General features: G+C 32.5%; 1 long non-coding RNA gene across 1 annotated transcript in view; it reads right to left on the bottom strand.

Moving 5' to 3' along the window:
• LOC140743358 (uncharacterized) overlaps positions 1-11179 on the bottom strand; it is a 177471-nt gene extending 166292 nt beyond the window's left edge. The window contains exon 1 of the long non-coding RNA XR_012102456.1: positions 10813-11179. This is a non-coding gene — a long non-coding RNA (uncharacterized LOC140743358). The remainder of the gene's footprint in view (positions 1-10812) is intronic.
• Positions 11180-19958: the final 8779 nt, after the last annotated feature.

The following is a 19958-nucleotide window of genomic DNA, read 5'->3' as shown; positions in this document are numbered from 1 at the left end:
TAATTTTCATAGAATTAGTAGAAAATAATGTGGGAAAACACGGGCACACATATTATACCTAACAAACGAACATATGGTCCACCTGATGGTTAGTGGCTACTGCTGCCCATGGACATATATAACTATATAGAAAAAAGGTGTGGTCGTACCACCCTTCCTGTCTCATCGTTTTTTTTAAAATATAGAAGTAGTAGACGAGTATGCAGTCCATCTGATGGTAAGTGCTACTGCCGCCCATGGACACCTGTAATCAACCCCAGATAGGATTAGATATTCCTACCCGGAGTCGGCCACATGTGCGCCGCTACACCCCTGAGGACTAAGCTGGAACGCCCCGGAAAAGTATGTCTCCCTTATCTCCCTTCAAACCAGAACACAGCAGCGCTCAACACTGCTGTTATGAGGCAGAAATTGGTGTGCCGGTGGTGCCGCCGAAGTCGAACCACAAAGATTTCTCGAAACATCACCGATTTGATCTATATCTATTGGTTAGCTTTTTTTGGCAGATATGCAGTCCGCCCGGGGTCAAGTAACGTTTGTAGCTTGGGTACATCTACGCGTCATGCCATACATATTTTTGCCTTAAGTATGCTTACAGTTATGTACCTATGCTGATGTGTTCTAGTTTGAAGGGTACGAAAACAATATACGATTCATCCCCTGGTAGTATTCCTTATTATTTGGAACCGGTTATTAGGTAGGTAACTAGGTACTGTTTGCATCCGTATAAACCCACCTAAAATAAACTTAAGCCGACCAGAGTGTAGGTTTCCTTGCCGTTATAAATAAGTAAGTGATACATAATAGATTTTTACTACGCATATACCATAACTTTAAAAAAGTCAGAGGTGCGTCACGTCGATATCTAGGATTCGAAGCCTGGAACCTCGGTTTGAAAGATTGGGTTGCTAATTAATACACTGTTACTGCGTAGATATTAAATAGCTACATTAAAAAACGTGACTCAAATACCCATAGGTTGTATTGTTTGACACACCTACACGAGACTTCAGTTTCGTGGATCTTCTCCAAAATTACAGTCAGTAGGGAATACTGTCATCGCTCAGGAGTTGTATAACTCGCTCCTACTAATCTAACTCGATAGCACTAACTCAGATCTTCACACTGCCGCTCGGGAATAAACTTTATCAAGGGTTGAGCATAGATCAATCACACAGGAGCTTGTGGAATTTACTCCCCATCAGTCATGATGCTCTATCGTTTGGATTTAAAACATGCTTAAGTATCTAGCTATAGATAGAACATATATTCGAAGGTGGTAGAACCCTTTGTGGTTTGACTCCCATTTTTACCTCATAATAGTAGTTTCAACGCTGCTGTGTCCTGGTTTGAAGGGTGTGGTCAGGGAGATATACTTTTCCGAGTCGTTCCAGCTTAGACCTCAGGTAGGAAATATAATATCGAATCCTATCTGGGGTTGATTACAGGTGTCCACGGGCGGCAGTAGTCACTTACCATCAGGTGAACTGCATGCTCGTCTGCTACTTCTATATTATAAAAAAATATTTTTAATTTTTAAACCGTTGCTAGGAACTGTTCTCCTGTGAGAGGCATTAGCATAATCCGACACACTACACCAATTAAGCCAATCAGGGCGCAAGCAGTATTCGATACAGGATATATCCCTAACTAGACAGAATCTGATGGATTGCAGTGGCCAACGTTTGCTACAAAAATTTACAAATGCATCGCTTTGAAAGCGCTCTACTAGCGACTAGCAGATGCCGAGGAAAGCTGGCTAGCAGTCTACGACAGGTGCGACGATCGACTGCGACCGCGGGAAACTGGCGCCGACATCGCTCTTATATTAGAACCCTAACTGAAACTTTTATTTTTATAATTAACTGCGGCTACTTAGGTTAAGGTTAGGTAGGTAGGTAGGTACAGTAGATTGCAGTAATCCGGCAAACTGCTTTAAAATTGTGGTAAGGAAGACACAGTTATTCGAGGCATTCCAGCTTAGTCCTGAAGGGTAGCGGCAAATCTGTGGCCGACCTCAAGTAGAAGAATAATCTTATGTGGGGTTGCTGACTATCTGGGGTTGATGTCCATGGGCGGCAGTACCCACTGACCTGATGCTAGTGAAACTGTGTGAAATCATGACATATTCGACAGTATCGACACTTCGTTCGGCCACTAAACCTAATTTAATAGATAATATTAGGTAAGGAATTAGGTTACATATGTGTATAAATATTCCCATACAAAATTCCTACGTCCACTTCAATAGTGAATTTGCAAAAAAAACTCATTATGAGAATATTAAAGCTTTTGCTAATTTAAATTCCACAACCATTTCATATTAATTGAGCTACTTCAATTGCAAATAAATAAATAAAAACATTTGGTAATTCGACAGCAAACAAACGCGAAAGGTACAAATTAAACGGTATAAATAAACGTGAACCTGACAAATAAATAAACCTGCTCTTATTTGTGATGTACAATCGTAGGGAAGTTGCAAACTGTTTGCAGAAAAGGTGTACGTGTAACTATACTGGTTTTGTAATTTAAACATGTACCTTGTAAAAACGTATTACGTTGTAATTTATCATTTTAACCTAAGCCTCACTTTTTAAAGTATACCTAAGGTATACACATATATATATATTTTACATATATATATATGTATATATTTTACAGGTAGTAGTAAGCTAGTATTGGTAAAAGAACAAATAAAATTTGGCATATGTACCTACTCTTGAGATAATAGATTATTTCCATGATTACACCAAAGTTTAGTATATTGAAATGGTGTTACTTTTGTCCCTGGGTAGGCAGCATTTGTAACAGTCTCGCTTTTCTCGTCTAACCTAAGATACTCGTATTTACAATTTACAATTTGGTACTTACAATTACTGTAAGCAAACACAGTTGGTCACCAGTGGTCTGTAATCGAGTCGCAAACAACTTGTTAATTTTGCCTCCGGTCTATCCGTATCTAAGAAAAATGCTTAAGAAACACTTCACGAAAATAAGAGCAAGAATTGAGAAATAAATCCATCCATTAGTAAAAATATTGAAAATGATGATGGACCTACCTACGATGTAGGGTAACCCCTTTGCTCGCATTATAAAGAAAAAACAACTCAAAGTAGGTACTCTAATGAATTTTCTAACTAAAGTCGATCAGCGAAATCCTTGCTACTCTTGCAGTGTATGTTTCTCTTATGTACCTACTTAAGCATTTTCATAGACACTAGGTACTACCTCCTAACAATAAAGTTCACCAGAACTATATAATCTTGAAAAGTTCTTGATACTTGACTTAATAACGTTAATAGCTTAGCAACTGATGTTTCCAACTCGCCGCATTCGACAAACAGTCAATACTAAAGCTTAAGTACGGTCTTTAGTTGGAATTCACTGAGCAATGCCTCGCATCGCAGAAATGTGGATCTTCGTTTGATGGTTACCCAGAGGTAGACATGCTAAAGCTAAAGTTAATCTGATCAATTTCGTGTGTGAATCCTACATAAAATTTAATTTAATCTACACCCCGAAATTTTACTTGGTTGTCATTTTAAATAAAACGATTATTCGAATGTTCATTAATTTATTAACTTTAATTTTGGAATAAAGAATAAGTAAATTAATGTAGCTACCATTACATGATTATAGCGTTAAAACCCCATGCGGCGATGGTATACAAAAATGCAGAACTTATTTTACACGTTCCTAAACAAAGCTTGTTACTTAAAATAATTGTACATAGAGACCTCTAGCGGTGGTATTATTTGTCCGAAAAGTGTTAAAAGAAAGAACTTTCTAATGTAAATCTTTGCTACTCGATACAAGATGGCGCTCAACGAAGTAGGTGAAACGCGCCATCTATTTTCACATTACGTTTCTACAATGTGTATTATGGCGTAAAGATGGCGTAGATAAACTACTACATGCTTTTTACAGTGCCATCTATTAGTTTTCATGGACTATTTTCCTCTAGAGAGAGCGCTCGAAGTACGACAAAATAATAGCACGCCATCTATTTTCACATTAGTATTGCGTAAAGATGGCGCTAGTAAACTACTCCACGCTTTTTATAATGCCATCTTTTACTGTTTTCATGGACTATTTACCTGTAAAGTGAAGACCAAGAGAGGGCTCTTGGTGCAACAAACTAATGAACAGCAATGATAGGTACTTAATGCGCCATCTATCTATTTCGACTTAAGCTAAAAGCTAAATAAATTGAACTACAACACTTTGACGCCTTTTTTAATTTAGTTTTTATTTTAAGCTATAAAATTGAACGCATCCTGTAATGACACAACGGTTATCAAATAAAATCACAATAAAATATTATGTTTATCACAATAAAATGTTTTATATTTTTGTTTTTCATTTTTGTATATAAGTATGTAAATTTTGTAAATAAGTTATTTTATATTTATAGTTTATTTATTATTTTTAATTTTCTGTAAGTTTAATTATAATTGTAAATACTTTCAGTTAATATTTTTTCCCCGCTCAAAAAAGAAAGATCGCTATTATTAATATTATTAAAAAAAAATATCGTCACGTCAATACCTCAATCAATTAAAATTATATTGAAGCCCTGTAGTTTTTCATACTTAAAAAGTTTGGTTTAAGGGAAATGTACCTACATTTAATATAGTGTAAAGAAATTTAAGCGTTAAATAACTTGCACAAGTTGGATAAAAAATTATCTTTTGTGGCAAGTATTTAAGCACCCAGTACGTATATTACCAATTTTATTTGTATTATGCGCTAATTTATTACAGTAGGTACTTATAAGTAATATAATATACCTAATTTCATCATGCAACATGCAAGTATAAACCAAAGATATTAAATAGCCAAAGTTGTCCTTTATTAATTAATAAATAATATATTTGGTTTAATTGGTGTGTCGTATCTCATCCTATTTCTACAAATATTAGCTAATATAAAATGCATTTTAGATACTACCAAATAACTGCCTAAGAATTATTAAGTTTGTCTTATATTATATTATACAACTAAGTAATGCTATTAAAATTTCTATTTCCCTATGAAATAAATGTAGCTACTTACCTACAAAGCATAAGTTTACATACATAAGAGTATATCCCCAATAAAATTTATTTTGTAGTCAAATAAATTTTATTGTTCAACAGCCTTGAATGATGACAAAACTTTGTGTAATTTTGTGTGAGAGAAGATAAAGCAGGAATACAGTTAGCAGGGTAAAGAAGCACAATAAGATATAAACAAAATAAAAAGTCATACAATTGCACTTGCAGCTCTCATGCTAATTTATTTATCACACTATTCTTTCCACTCTTATTGTTTATCCACATTCTTCATATTGGTCCTCTTTTTCAATAAATAGTCCAGTCGATTTTAACTGGTCCCTGGTGTCTATAGACAGCTGTAATCTACTCCAAACAGGATAAGAAGGCCACTGAAATTTTACCACAGAAACATTGGTATTGTTGAGGACTTCGGTAGTGTACAATTTGTATAAGTGTCCTTCAAACTAAAGACAAAAGAGCCTTTTGTCTAAAGTATAAAAAAAATATTTGCAATTCTAACTGTAGTTTACTTCCCGCTCCACTTTTTAAATTATTTTGTTAGTGTATTTTGTAATGGAAGTAGCAAATGAACATGTAGCTACCTAATGTTTTAGTGTCAAATGGACAATATTGTCCATTAATATAACAGGAGATCTGTCTGTCGATACAAGGCGGTGAGATACATATCCTTACTAATCTATGCATGTGATATTTTATTTCCTAGGCCATAAGGACATGGAGTAAAATAAAAAAACTTCTTACAACTTGGTTGCATAAAAATTTATTCATTATCTTTAAATTTAATTTTTACTTATAACATTACTCACTTTACACTTTCTCTTTAGGTTATACATAACAGTATCAGTACCTTGCTAACGCTTCTTAGAATGGGCATAATGACAAATTTTGAAATCCCTTCTATAATGTAGGTAAAATCCGCCAAACTTCTAGTCCACTCTGAAGTTGTTGCGGGGAGATGTAGTCAGAGAGCTAATGAGGTCGAACACAACTACAAGTATATACTCCATAGAAACAGCAAGGGCACACTAACGCAGCTATATACCCGTGGGCGAGAGTGGGCAGCGGATGGGTGCTGGGAGGCCCCGCGCTGTCTTCTACAATTTGCTGTTGCGACGCGACTCGTTTGTATATTCAGAGCGGACTAGAACTTTGGCGCTGATTCTACATGACTACTGTTTCAAAAAATCTTATTATGTCTGCAATAATTTCAGTATTAACTTATACAAGTGACCGTCAGAATGGCCGGTCACTACCCATATTTTACATCGAAATAATTACTAAGAGTTGCTACCTAGTTGCTACTAGTTGCTATTAGTTGCTACTAATTGCTACCTTCGATTAAAAAAAGATAAACTACTTTTTAAGGTGACCGGCCATTCTGACATCAGGATGGCCGGTCACCTATCCAGTGAGTAGAAACTACGCAAATGAATAGAGTTTTTTTGTAATCAATAGTTGCTACCAAATTGCTACCTTCATATGCATCGTATTGGACTTCATAGCTTTTAAGGATAAAAAATATTACGGATTTAATATAAGAGGACTAAACGCCTAATACGCCTGTATAATTAAAAGAGAAACCCCGAAATTAAACATATTATGCTTATACATTATACAGGCGTTTAGTCCTCTTATATTAAATCCGTAATATTTTTTTATCCTTAAAAGCTATGAAGTCCAATACGATGCATACGAAGGTAGCAATTTGGTAGCAACTATTGATTACAAAAAAACTCTATTTATTTGCGCAGTTTCTTCTCACTGGATAGGTGACCGGCCATCCTGATGTCAGAATGGCCGGTCACCTTAAGAAGTAGTTTATCTTTTTTTAATCGAAGGTAGCAATTAGTAGCAACTAATAGCAACTAGTAGCAACTAGGTAGCAACTCTTAGTAATTATTTCGATGTAAAATATGGGTAGTGACCGGCCATTCTGACGGTCACGAAAATAATAGCATATTTTTCCAATTTTGAATTAAGCGCAAACATGCTAGCGGGTGTCATGGCGTCCGTTAGTGACGTCATACTATGACATCCCATACAAAAATTACAAAACTTCAAGCATTTTGTAACAGACCTAAAAAATGACGCCATTCGCCCTGATTAGCGTTTCAGTCAAGATGGCCGACTGCAGTATTTTATTGAAAATATAATAAATCTTTAAGTATTTTTTAAAACTGGGTCATTTTTGAGAATCCTTTCAATATATTGTTTTTACTTAAATCATTTATTCTTTGATTTTTAATACTGTCATCATGCCCATCATTTCGTAACAAATAAAAACCATTTCTGGGAAAAGGACACAGATATAATAGCAATAAAAAGTACATCTACATACTAACACATAGAATTTACAAATAAAAAGGAACATTTATGGACACAAATAAAATTACAGTAGGTAAATCATTCATGGATTTAAGACAGTTCATAAATGAAAAATAGTTTTGGAAATTGGAATTGGATTGGTATTAAAATGAATTTAATAAAAATAGTACATTCTCATCAAAACCAAATCCAGATACAGAATAAAATGTATAAAAGGAATTGCAAACATAATTTGATAAAAAAAATAAACCATTTAAAAGCATAGGAAACATGACATTGACATTTATGAAGAAACACAGTGCAGAAAATGTATGAATATGTCTCACAGTTAGATCTAAGATGTAATGTTTGCTTTGTGGTAGCGATGCCGAACAATCAATAGTTATACTATGAATAGTTGACCTCCAAAATGTGTTAGGGGTATTGATTGGACTATAATAGTATTTAACCTTGATAGTAGCTGTGCTATCAAAGTTAGATAGTAGCCTATCAAACGGCATCACTACTTTGTAGCATTTCTCAGTTTAGCCAGTTAGAAATAGGTGTAACCAATATTGTACATTTATAAACCTTTTAAACTTGAATACTCAATATGGACTTTTACTAATTGAAACTATTATGAATGGTCCTGTTGTTGTTGATTGAGACTATACTCCACTAAATTCCCCAAAATATTTGTGTCCTTGCGTTTATTTGGCATTAGAGCCATTGTACCCAGCTATTTCATTACCACTGCATCCTGCTAACAGAGAATGCTATGTAGGTATACTCATTTCTATAGGTATCAATTTTGGTGACCATTTTTATCAAACCAATGTTATAACCCCTAGTAGCTTAGTACATCCCACTGCTGGGCATAGGTTAGTGCTCAGTTTACTTGAAGTGTTGCTAAGGTATCTAAGTTTATCTTGTTTTTGATAGTTTTTGATAGTAGTAGTGAATTGTGACACAAGTATAAGATCTAAAGTGAGAGCCTATATTGTAATAAATAGGACATGGAACAGACACCATAATGTGATGCAAATCAACACCACACATTGTTTGAAAGCACCAAGGATTTGTTAGAGCCCACATTAAAAGAGTACACATAGTTCTAACTGACTAATTGACTAAACCATAGCCTAGCTATAACATTGAACTATGACATAAATACAACAATAAACAAATTTTAACACACATCTATTGTTTATATAGCGGTGTAAGAGTCTGATGAATGTATCTACTTGTGCCAAGATAGATTTTAGAGATAATATACAGTAGTTGAAATGAAATAATATTAATATGTAAAAATAATATTAATATGTTGTCCTACTATTTGCGTTTTGAAAAATATAAAAAATAATGTTTATAAAGGCTTACAAGGATACAATACATACTTATATTTTTATATATTCGGTATTTTATTTATTAATGAATATATGAATGCGTTATGTCGTTTTGCCATTTCATAAAGGATTACAAAACAGTTCACAATGAACTGTTTTGTAAAAAAAACGATTTTTGATTTTTTGTATCTACATATGCTCATCTGACTCTTACACTGTGATATATGAATTATAAATTAAATATTGTTTCTCATTTAGAGATGCTTAATTGGAAATAAGAAATAAATATCAACACCTCATTTTCGAAATCTGTTCTTCCCACTCTATTTTCTCAAAATTATCTTGCATTTTATATGACAAAAACAAAACTATTAATAGTCTGGCCACTCAGAGAATGCATTCCTGAAGCCTGTCACTAAGTGTAATGTGTAGAGATGGGTATAGTAATTTCTTTGGATGGGTATTCCTTGTTTCTAATGTCTGAATATAACTAACTATACTATAGCATAAAGAAAATAAAAATGAGACAAATGTTATAGGGAAATATTTGATGAAAAATATAATAATACAACAATAAAATAATGACATGGGGAAAACTGTACATTATGACCTATCGTTCTTGATGTTGCGGGGGGTGAGGGGGAAGAGAGGGGTCATAAGAACATCCCTGTGAAGGGGGGGCTTGCGGAACCCCCCATTTATTATTGTTTTTTTTTAATTTGATGTTAAATTAAAACTTAAAGATTAATATATACAAGATATCGAAAGAAACCAACCCCCACCAACCCTCCCCTTATAAGTGCAATATGCATGTACAGGAAAACTTACATAGGCTCTCGAATGATCTTGTATGTGTATGTATGAATAATGGAGTCTTTCCAAACATATTTATATTTGTCATGCCCATTACGCAGGACTATTTTATTTGGTGTTTAAACATTCTGATAGCTTTCATGGTGCCTCTATTGATATATAGTAATTTGTTCCTCAGCAATAATAATTTTGTTAACCTAGAGTAACCAGTTTTAATCATCTTCACCTGCATGTACACCAAAATGTTACAGAGTGAGCTGGTGATCTGATCTAGTGAGTTGAGTTGATTGTAAAATAATATACTTTTTTGAAGGCGGTAGAACCCTTTGTAGTACAACTGCAGCGGAACCACCGCCACACCTATTTCTGCCTCATAACAGTGTTAAGCACTGCTATGTTCCACTTTGAAGGGTGTGGTAAGGGAGACATACTTTTCCGAGGCGTACCACCTTAGTCCTCAGGGGTAGCAGCATCTGTGGCTGACTTCAGGTAGGAATATCCAATACTATCTGGGGTTGATTAGAGATGTCCATGGGCGGCAGTAGCCACTTACTATCAGGTGGTCTGCATGCTCGTCTGCTACCCCCATATTATAAAAAATACTTATTATTATGAATATGAAATAAAAAAATGAAATCATAAAAATATTATATACAAAAAGCTTATTATTATTGTATAATAACAAGTATCATTTATATCGATATACCTGGCATCCAAACTATGGTACAAAAATCATGAATTGACATAATCTTTCAACAGCATAATATGGATTTGAAAATAAAATGTAAAAGAACTACTTTCATTTAGTATCCCGTTAAATGTGTGTTTAATTAATATTAAATTTATTGTAAAATGTTATTTATTTTTCGGGAAATATTCATGTTTCTGATAATATTTTTTAATTCCACTGAAGTTACATAGTATAGTCCAACACTACCTATCAGGAATGCATTCACTCAGCAGCCAAACTACAGTTTTTTCTTTATTTCAGTGACATAGTGCACCTTACCTATCAAATCAAAATACAGAAGCAGTGGAACATGGCTGTAGTTTGGTCTGATGGGTCAGGCGCCATGGCCATGTCTGTACATTAATACATTTAAATAGACATGATCCTGTTTAAAATTCCTAAATATGTGTTACACTCAGTTCCAATTAGATTAGGTTTGTTTAAAAAAACAAAAACTAAATTATATGAAAGGTGCTCTTTAAAATTAGACACAGACTAAAACTTGTGTAATATCTAAGTTATATAATATATTATAGATCTATATAATATAACACAGTACCTGATAGATGCCTTCGGTTGGTTTCTTTGTTCTCTTTCAAAAATTCACTTCACAAACACTTTGGTCTTTCACAAATAGTTAAACAACAAAGATCTGCTGCGATATTAACAAATACGTTCACGTTGTCTTATGTACGGGCATTAGTGAGATTAAATAAAAAGCAAGTTTTCAGGTTGTTACTGAGGAGACTTGTTGCTTTGTGTGGCCATCCTCCAATGTAATAACTATTTTATTTCTAACTAATATTTCGCTATCTTATCTGACATTTAACAAGTATCTTTGGAGTAATTGGGACGGATTAGTGGAAAAACAACCTTTTTACAGGTTTTTCTTAATGATTTTCTACACTGACAAGTCAACGACACTAAATGACAGAACTGAACTGATTTTTTTTTAATGGTGTTTTACGGCTTTGGCTTTTTGCCTTTCAGCCTAACTTTACTTTTTGTACTTTCATAAATTTATTAATGTTTCCTTCATTTGGTATAAATTTCTAATTGTATTTATGTTTCATTATTATTTTTTTCCTTTTAACATTATTATTCTATTTGAAAATTTTGTTTATATTGTTTTTACAGTGTTTTTGATATATTCGTAGGAATTTGATTTCTAAGGATAGATGGTAAAAGGTGGGGAATGTCTTCAGTTTTGTAAATTTTCATTAAACCATCTATCATTATAATTCTTGCTATAGTAAAGGCTGGACAATTTAAAATTAAATGCTGCAAATCAGCAGTAGTTGCATTACAATATTTACACAATTCGGTTGTTTGTAATTTTAATCTTTTTAAATGAGATGGAAATAATCCATGTCCTAATCGCAAGCGATTTATGGTGGTAATATAATGTCTGTTAGAATTTTTTATACTAAAATACCACGGTTTCGAGGGAATTTCTCGTTGTATGTCTGCATACCATTTTCCTTTAATTGATTTAGTTTTTCTCCATAAAACGTTCCATGCATTGTATATTCTACTTTTTAAAACTTCTATAAAATCTGATATTGGTACCGCAGGTACTATATTGCTTTTAAAATAATTTAGTTTCATTATTTTTCTACTATTTCATTTCCTGTTATTCCTGAACGGAAAGGAACCCACATGAATTCAATTATTGTTTTTAAATTAATTTCTGATAGCTCTCTTATATTATATATGTATATATTTTCTTTATATGACAATTTAAAGTTATCAAGTGCATTAAGGGCACTGAGAGAGTCAGTTATTATTAATATTTTCTCATTGGTTTTACTACATTCTTTAACATAATATAGCGCTCTATAAATTGCATATAATTCGGCTGTGAATATCGATTTATGCTTGTCTAATAAAAAGTAATGTCCAGATTTAGTATAAGAGTCAAAATAGGCTGCTTTTGTTGTTTCTTTAGTTTTTGATCCATCAGTATAAATTTGCCTATATTCAGCCTTTTCTGAATTCATAAAGAATGTAAATGTTGAATTGTTGTTAACTTCTCTTTTATAAAGTACAGGCTTAATTAATTGTACTTCTAATGAACCGAGGTTCCAATCTTGGAAATGTTAAATACATTCGGTCTTTACATCATTTTTAAAATTACCTTGTAAAAGAACATTACTATCAAATAAGTTTAACAAACAATTATTACTTAATATTTTTACATAAAAAAAATCCTTTAAGTATGCATTTCTTATACTAACAGGTGGAATACCTGCTTCTATTTGTAAAGAATTAATTGGTGTACAATTCATTGCTCCTGTTATTATTCTAAGTCCCCTATTTTGACAAACTTCTATTCTATTTAATAAATTGTTATTTATATGAAACATATATACAATTGAAGCATATTCGTAATGGCTTCTTACAATAGACTTATACATCATATTTAAATTTTTTGGGTCCATACCCCAACTTACACTAGCCATATATCTTAATATATTTATGCTCTTTTGCATCTTATTTACAATTCTTTTAACATAAGATGAAAATGTAATTTTGGAATCAAAAATTAAACCTAAAAACTTCTTTTCCGATACTACATTAATATTTACATTATTTATACCATACTTAATATTTACATTATTGCGATTTATGTTATTGCCGAAAATCATGACAGAACTTTTATGCGGATTAATATTTAAATTTAATTTGTTTTTATAATAATCATGTAATTGCTTAAGAGCTACATTCAAATACAGTTCAGCCTGTGTAAGATTTCGATTACAAGAATACATAACAATGTCATCAGCATATTGCAAAATTTGTACATTTTCGGACTGTACATATTTACATATTTCTGCGGTATACAACGAATATATAAGCGGAGATAAACAAGCACCCTGCATAACACCTTTATATGACTCTCTAGGTCCATGTAACTTATTACTATGTCGAACGTACACATATCTGCCATAAAACAAATTAAATATCCATTGTGATATTTTACCAGGTATGTTATAACTATTCAATATCGTTACTAAACACGTAAATCGACATTATCAAACGCTCCTTGAACATCTAGAAAAACAATGACAGTGAAAGAGTTATTTAACATGGCAGATTTAATATCGCTTGTATATTTTAAGAGACTATCAACACTACTTCTGCCTCTACGAAATCCATATTGCTGTGGAGGTAAAATATTTAGAGATTCAGCATAAAAGTCTAATCTATTTTTAATCATGTTTTCAAATATTTTGCACAAACTCGAAGATAAAGATATAGGTCTATAAGATTCTGCAGAATTGACATCTTTGTCGGGTTTTAATATTGGTATTACCATGACAGTATGACATGTACCATGACACTACATTTCCACGATTGAGGAATTTCATTAAGTTCCCATAACTTATTAAAAATACTAAGCAACATTAGTTTACAGTCAATATGCATTTTTTATCAATATATAAGGTATGTCATCAAGTCCAAGAGTTGTATCTTTTCTACTATTCAAGGATAATTGAAATTCAGAAAAATGTAAATAAATGGTTTAATCAAATGTGTGTTTAAGTCATTAAAGTTAAAATACTGTTTCCAGATATTCATATCATCATTGTTTACTATATTCGTATTATCAGTTATTTTATGCAAAAAATCATTAACCAATCATTTAGCAATCATCCTCAGTCTTATTAGTACTAAAGTTAACTCTACTAAATTTTCTTATGAATTTCCATATTCTGCCAATATGGGTCAATCGATTAAAGCTAGAACATAAATTAATCCAACGAATCTTTTTTTGTTCTTTAATTGTAAGTTTCTTTTCCGCGTCAATTTTTTTATATATTATATAATTTTCTAATGTAGGATAATGTCTATAAATATACAGTGCTAATTTACTACTATTTACAGCGTCAGAACAGGTTTCATTCCAGTATATGTTTTTTTTTATTTACATTGAACTGTTTTATTGGTACAAATTCAAGTTTCAAACTGTTAGTAAATTCACAACATTGTTGATATGCTAATAACGGATTTTCATTAATCTCAATAAGATTTAAAGACTTCAAAGATTTTTCAGAATAGGAATCCCAGTTAACATTTTTATATATAAATCTTTCAGGTCGATCAATATATTCGTAAATTTCGGGTGAAATATGCAATTCCACTAGTGTTAGATAATGATAACTACCTAATGGATCTTCGGTTATAACTGACCATTGGCATAATGAAGCTAAAATAGGTGAAGCAAATGCTACATCAATTGCTGATGGATTTTGATTAGGTCGGTTAACTGTAGTCATTATGCCTGTGCTTAATATACAAAGATTCATTTCATCTAACATATCATATATTCTTAAGCCCCTTGGCTTATTATTTTGGCAGCCAAAGGCCACATGGTGAGCGTTTAAGTCACCTAAAATTAAAATTGGTGATGGAAGTGCTAAAATTACAATTTTTTTTAATATTTATAGGAAATGAACCTTTTCTAGGTGGACAATAACAACCTAAGATACTAAGAATACCAGAATATTTCGTATGAACCGTTATTGCTATTGTTTGCACTTTATCACAAGTCTGAGTTAATACATGAGAACATTTAATTGAATTTTTACATAATATTGCAACACCACCGTGTGCAGTGTCGCTGTCAGAACGGAATATTTTATAACCTCTAATTTTTATGATGTCAACAGATTTCAACCAAGTTTCATTTAAAATTAATACATCTATATTATGATCATGTAAAAATTGGGTTACTAGAGGTAATTTGGGTTTTAAACTTTGTATGTTATGTTGGGCTATTTTTAAAAAGGAAGGATTCGAGCAATCCATTATAATTTAATGTTTTTAATAAGGAGTTCCTTAATAGTAGAACTATTTATTGGTAAGGTGTTTTCCTTACTTAAAAGTGTTGTGAGAGTCATAACTAAACTGGATAATATCTGGGTGTTGTTGACAATTTCACCAATTAGAGTTTTATTGTCTTTTTTAGGTAAAGTAGTTGACGAAACTACTGCATAGGATTTATTAAGAGCGGGGAAATTATTATTAATGCTTAATTTATTTACAATTTTTGCTTTATTTTCAATAATTTTCTGCTGTTTTACAGGGCAGTCTCGTGACACTGCTATGTGATTGCCCTTGCAATTAATGCATAATGGATTGTCCGAGTTTGTATATTCTTTATAATAATGAGCCTGCGAACAGATTGAGCACACTACATTATGTTTACAATATTTTGTAGTATGTCCAAATGCCATAAATTTATAACACTGAACTATAGGTCTAATATATGGTTCAACTCTACGTTGACATAAGTCGAAGTTAACATGATCTGGAAGTACGTTGCTTGCAAATGTAACAGAAATAGTAGTTAAGGGTATAAGCCCCTCGTGTGTCTTTTTCATAAAACATCGCACAGCTAAAATGTCTTGCCTAGACGAAAGTTTATCAAACAACACTTTATTGCTTAGGTCTGTTGGTACAAATTTTATTACTCCAATAGATTCGTATGTAGATGCTGCTATAAAAGCGTTTAGTTCATTAACATAACAAATGAAGAATCACGAAGCAGAGCATTAGCACTTTTGGCACTATCAAAAATAACTGCATATTTCTGAGCATTCACACGTTTCTTTAACACCTTTAATAGATCTGCTAAATATATTGTTCAAATATATTGCGCTTTTGTTGCCGAATTTTACATCGTCCTTTGTGCTTTGTATGTAAACTGGAAATATATTACCTGTAGAATTTTCTGGGTAACTCCATACATATTTTTGTTTTAAAAAAGGTGTGTACATTACATGGTCCTCAGTATCAGAGTTGTCAAGTAACTCTGGTAAACTTGGTGGGCATGCAACACTTGTCTTCCTTTTTGGTGGTGGCGCCTTTACAGGAGATGCCAGCGATACCTTAATGTTTTTCCTAATTTGAATTCCGCCACTGTCGGAACTCATTCTTACTAATGAAATAGATACATATACCGTCTAAAATAACAGAAAAGTTATTATTATTCAAGAGACTAATTAAAATTGAACTTCCCGCCTTTTTTCGAACTGAACTGAAACAGAGTACAGATTACAGACCGTTAATCAATTTATCGATTTAATTCTAAGTACGTTTCGTTCAATGTTCCTTTTTATGGCTTTGGCGTATGGACACTCTGCCAATGACATATAAAAACGGGGAAACGAGGATTAGAAAAATAAAAAAAAAACGGATGAAATTTGGAAAAGGAAGGATCAGTACAGTAGGTTGAACATAAATTTACATACTGATAAAGATATAATAATTAAAGATAGGTATATAAATATTATGAATGCGTTCGGAAAATTACGGAGTATCTTCTCGTCCAAAATTCCTCAGTGCCTGAAGTCGAAATTATTCGAGCAATGTGTGTTGCCAGTGATGACCTACGGCGCCGAAACGTGGTCCTTTACTGTAGGCCTAGTTCGAAAGCTCCAGAGTCGCTCAGCGTGCTATGGAGAGAGCTATGCTTGGTATTTCGCTACGAGACATGATTCGCAATGATGCAATCCGTAGACGAACTAAGCTTACCGACATAGCTCTCAAAATTAGCAGGCTGAAGTGGCAATGGGCCGGCCACATCGCTCGGAGGACCGATAACTGGTGGGGAAGGAAGGTCCTCGAGTGGCGACCACGCGTAGGTAAAAGGAGTACAGGCCGCCCCCCAACCAGGTGGACCGACTACCTGAAGAAGACCGCGGGAAACCGCTGGCTTCAAAGGGCACGGGACCGGTTGGAGTGGCGCCAATTAGGGGAGAACTATGTCCAGCAGTCCTCAAAAGGCTGATGGATGGATGGATGGATGGATATAAATATTAAATTTTAATATCATTTTTTATAATAAATAATGCCAAGATTTTATATATATCAGGATCAAGGGAAGACAATAAATATGGTATACATAGTGGAACGTTCAATGTTATAGACCAGGATAGATAATAAAAAAAAATTGGTAGAAAGAAACCTATTGGAAAAGGAAGAGAATATAACAAAAATAAAGGGAAAAATAAAGTCCTATGGAAAAAAATGAAATGGCTAAGTTGGAGATAATAAAAAGATCTACAATTCTTGTATTTATACTTTTTTCACATAAGCTCAAAATTTATGTGAGAAATTGAAATAATCAAGATTTTAGTTTTTTTTTTTCGTTTGGTGAGAACCTTTTTATGTACTAAAACACACTGTAATTTTATGGGTTTGAAAAATTCATTTTTTTTTACCTTATGTTGGTTTAATAACCAAAAAAACACTCTTATTTTCAATCGAGACGCACATTCACGCGTTAAAATATCTGATTTTGTAAATAAAAGTCAGTCGGCTTTTTATCAAATCAGGATTGGGTAAAAAAATACGTTACTTTGGGAAATGTTCTCAGAAAAGACAAAAAACGACAATACCAAATCAAATGCCAGCACAGTTTATCATGAGTGTATCATTACATTTGTGCAATAATCTAAATTATTATTTTTTGATCTTGTACCATGTATGTTGTATTTGATTTTAATTGTTTAAAAAATAAGTAGGTAATGTTCTCTCTTCTCATATCCACTTAACTTCCTGAGGACGAAGCACATAAATTTCACCGTTCATAGACAGATTATGGCATTATGAGCTCTAGTATGTTCTAGAAGTACGGAAAAACGAAGAAAAATTCTGTAGTTAATAATTTAATTGTAAAATACAAATTAAAAGGCGTAAATTAGAAAAAAATAAAAGTTATCAGTAATATAAATTGAATGTCGTACTATGATCCGAAGCTAAGCTAACAAGTAAAGTTGTATTAGTATGTAAGACATACAACTTCATTTGAGCTTCGATCAAAGTCTTTATTGCTAAGCTTTATTGCTAGTTTGACTAAATAAAATCATCAGTTTAATGGTCCAACATACGTGGCAAAACAATTCCTAATCATAATTAAATAAAAAAAAAACATTTTTTGCTTGTACTGCGAAAAAAGTAGCTAGTACGGTTTCTACGGCCGTTATTCGGGTACCGTTGCAGATTTTTTTCTTATCTTCTTTCTCGTTTGTTGTAATATCATTGGAGCATTTATGTTCATTTTAAAATTTGTTAAGTTTAAGTCTAATTTGTTTAGTTTAAACTCCTGCGTCGGTAATAAATTTCCTTCGATCAATGGATGCATGTCAAATTTGCTCTCCTTTAAATGAGGATTATGTAAAATAAGAACTTTCTTCTTAGTTTAACTGTTCGGAATAGGTGTAACACGTTTGGCGACATTAGTATTAGGTTAGAAAATAGAAATATTATTACCCATTTTCGAGTAAGAAATCTTGAGAAACACAAGGTGAAAATTTGGTCCGCAAAATCAACTATGCTTTGCTTACAGTCTTTTATGATTTCTAGTATGACTTATTGTATAAATCTTTCAATAATTTCAATATGAACCAAATGTAATTTCACTCTATGTTTATTGCAGACAGATTTTTTACGGAATTTATCGTTAACCACCAAAGATACTTTGTATCTTCATTGGACAGAAAATAATAGTAAGGGAGACATAGATTAGTAAAGATTACTCACTCCTAACAAGAAAATGTACCCAGTTTTGAGAATTGAAATAGTTGCGTAAAAACTTTTGCCAAGTCTCCGTGCTAAAATGTCCCTAAAATATTTAAAATAATTATTTATTTATTATGTAAATTGTACATTGTAATTGTAAATTCCGCAGTATTAGTTATTTATTCGTAAATTTTCTCTAAAAATGTTTTTATTTGTCAAGAATTAAAAAAAAGAACTTACTATATCAGCCGTTTGTGGCTTCATTCAATTTCAAGGCGGCGAAGTATCTTTACTAATCTATGAAGGGAGAAGAGAAGAGATCAAAATTATATAAAGTTCCCTCATTTTATGATACAAAACTAATGGAATACTGTGTGTTTTATGCCTTTTTGATCATTTATCCAATTCTTCAGTGAAATCTGACAAACCTCCATTAAATAGTGAGACTTGAATTTTATTTGAAAAATCTGGAATGACTTAATCAGTCCCAAAATATGTGCGATGGTTGTAATCGTTCTAGAAACTTTTAAGAGAACTTCTAGAATTATCTAGAAAGTACTGACAAAATTTGTAGTGATCTAGAAACTTCTAAAATTATTTAGAATGTTTCAAAATGAGTGCAACTGCTAAGACATTCTGGAATGATCTTGAAAGTTCAATAATGTGTGCGATGGTTCTAATCAATCTAGAATGTTTTAGAGAGCTTCTAGAACGACCTAGAAAATTCTAAAATGTGTGCAACTGATAAAATCGATTCGATATGGTCCAGAAAGTTCTAAAAAATTCTGGAATGATCTAGAAAGTTCCAAAATATATGTAAATGTTACAATTGATCTCGAATATTTTAAAGGCTTCATGAACTATGTCTAGAACAGGGGGCGGCAACCTGCGGCTACATGCGGCTCTTTCGATGTGAAGCTGAGGCTTCATAGTTCCATGCGCAAATATGATTTAATTTATTAGAAAAAAATACAAATTTGTACGTTCAAGTTACATTGTTTAGTAAAGTTTAAATTTTATATTTGAATAACCATGCAAAGCCATGGCTTAGTTGATCATTGAAATTGTATGCTCAATTGTTTGTTTTTGAAGTACAAGTTAGTGATATTAGAAAATGTTAAATCGTTTTAATTTCTTACTTAAATAAAAAATGTTTATTTAACAATTCCATGTTCA

The sequence above is a fragment of the Epargyreus clarus genome, unplaced genomic scaffold (assembly GCF_041222505.1).
Source record: "Epargyreus clarus isolate Ecla_fem2 unplaced genomic scaffold, WU_Ecla_fem_2.2 ptg000007l, whole genome shotgun sequence".
Lineage (NCBI taxonomy): Eukaryota > Metazoa > Arthropoda > Insecta > Lepidoptera > Hesperiidae > Epargyreus > Epargyreus clarus.
The sequence above is the reverse complement of the archived record's forward strand: the minus strand, read 5'-3'. Positions and strand labels throughout refer to the sequence as shown.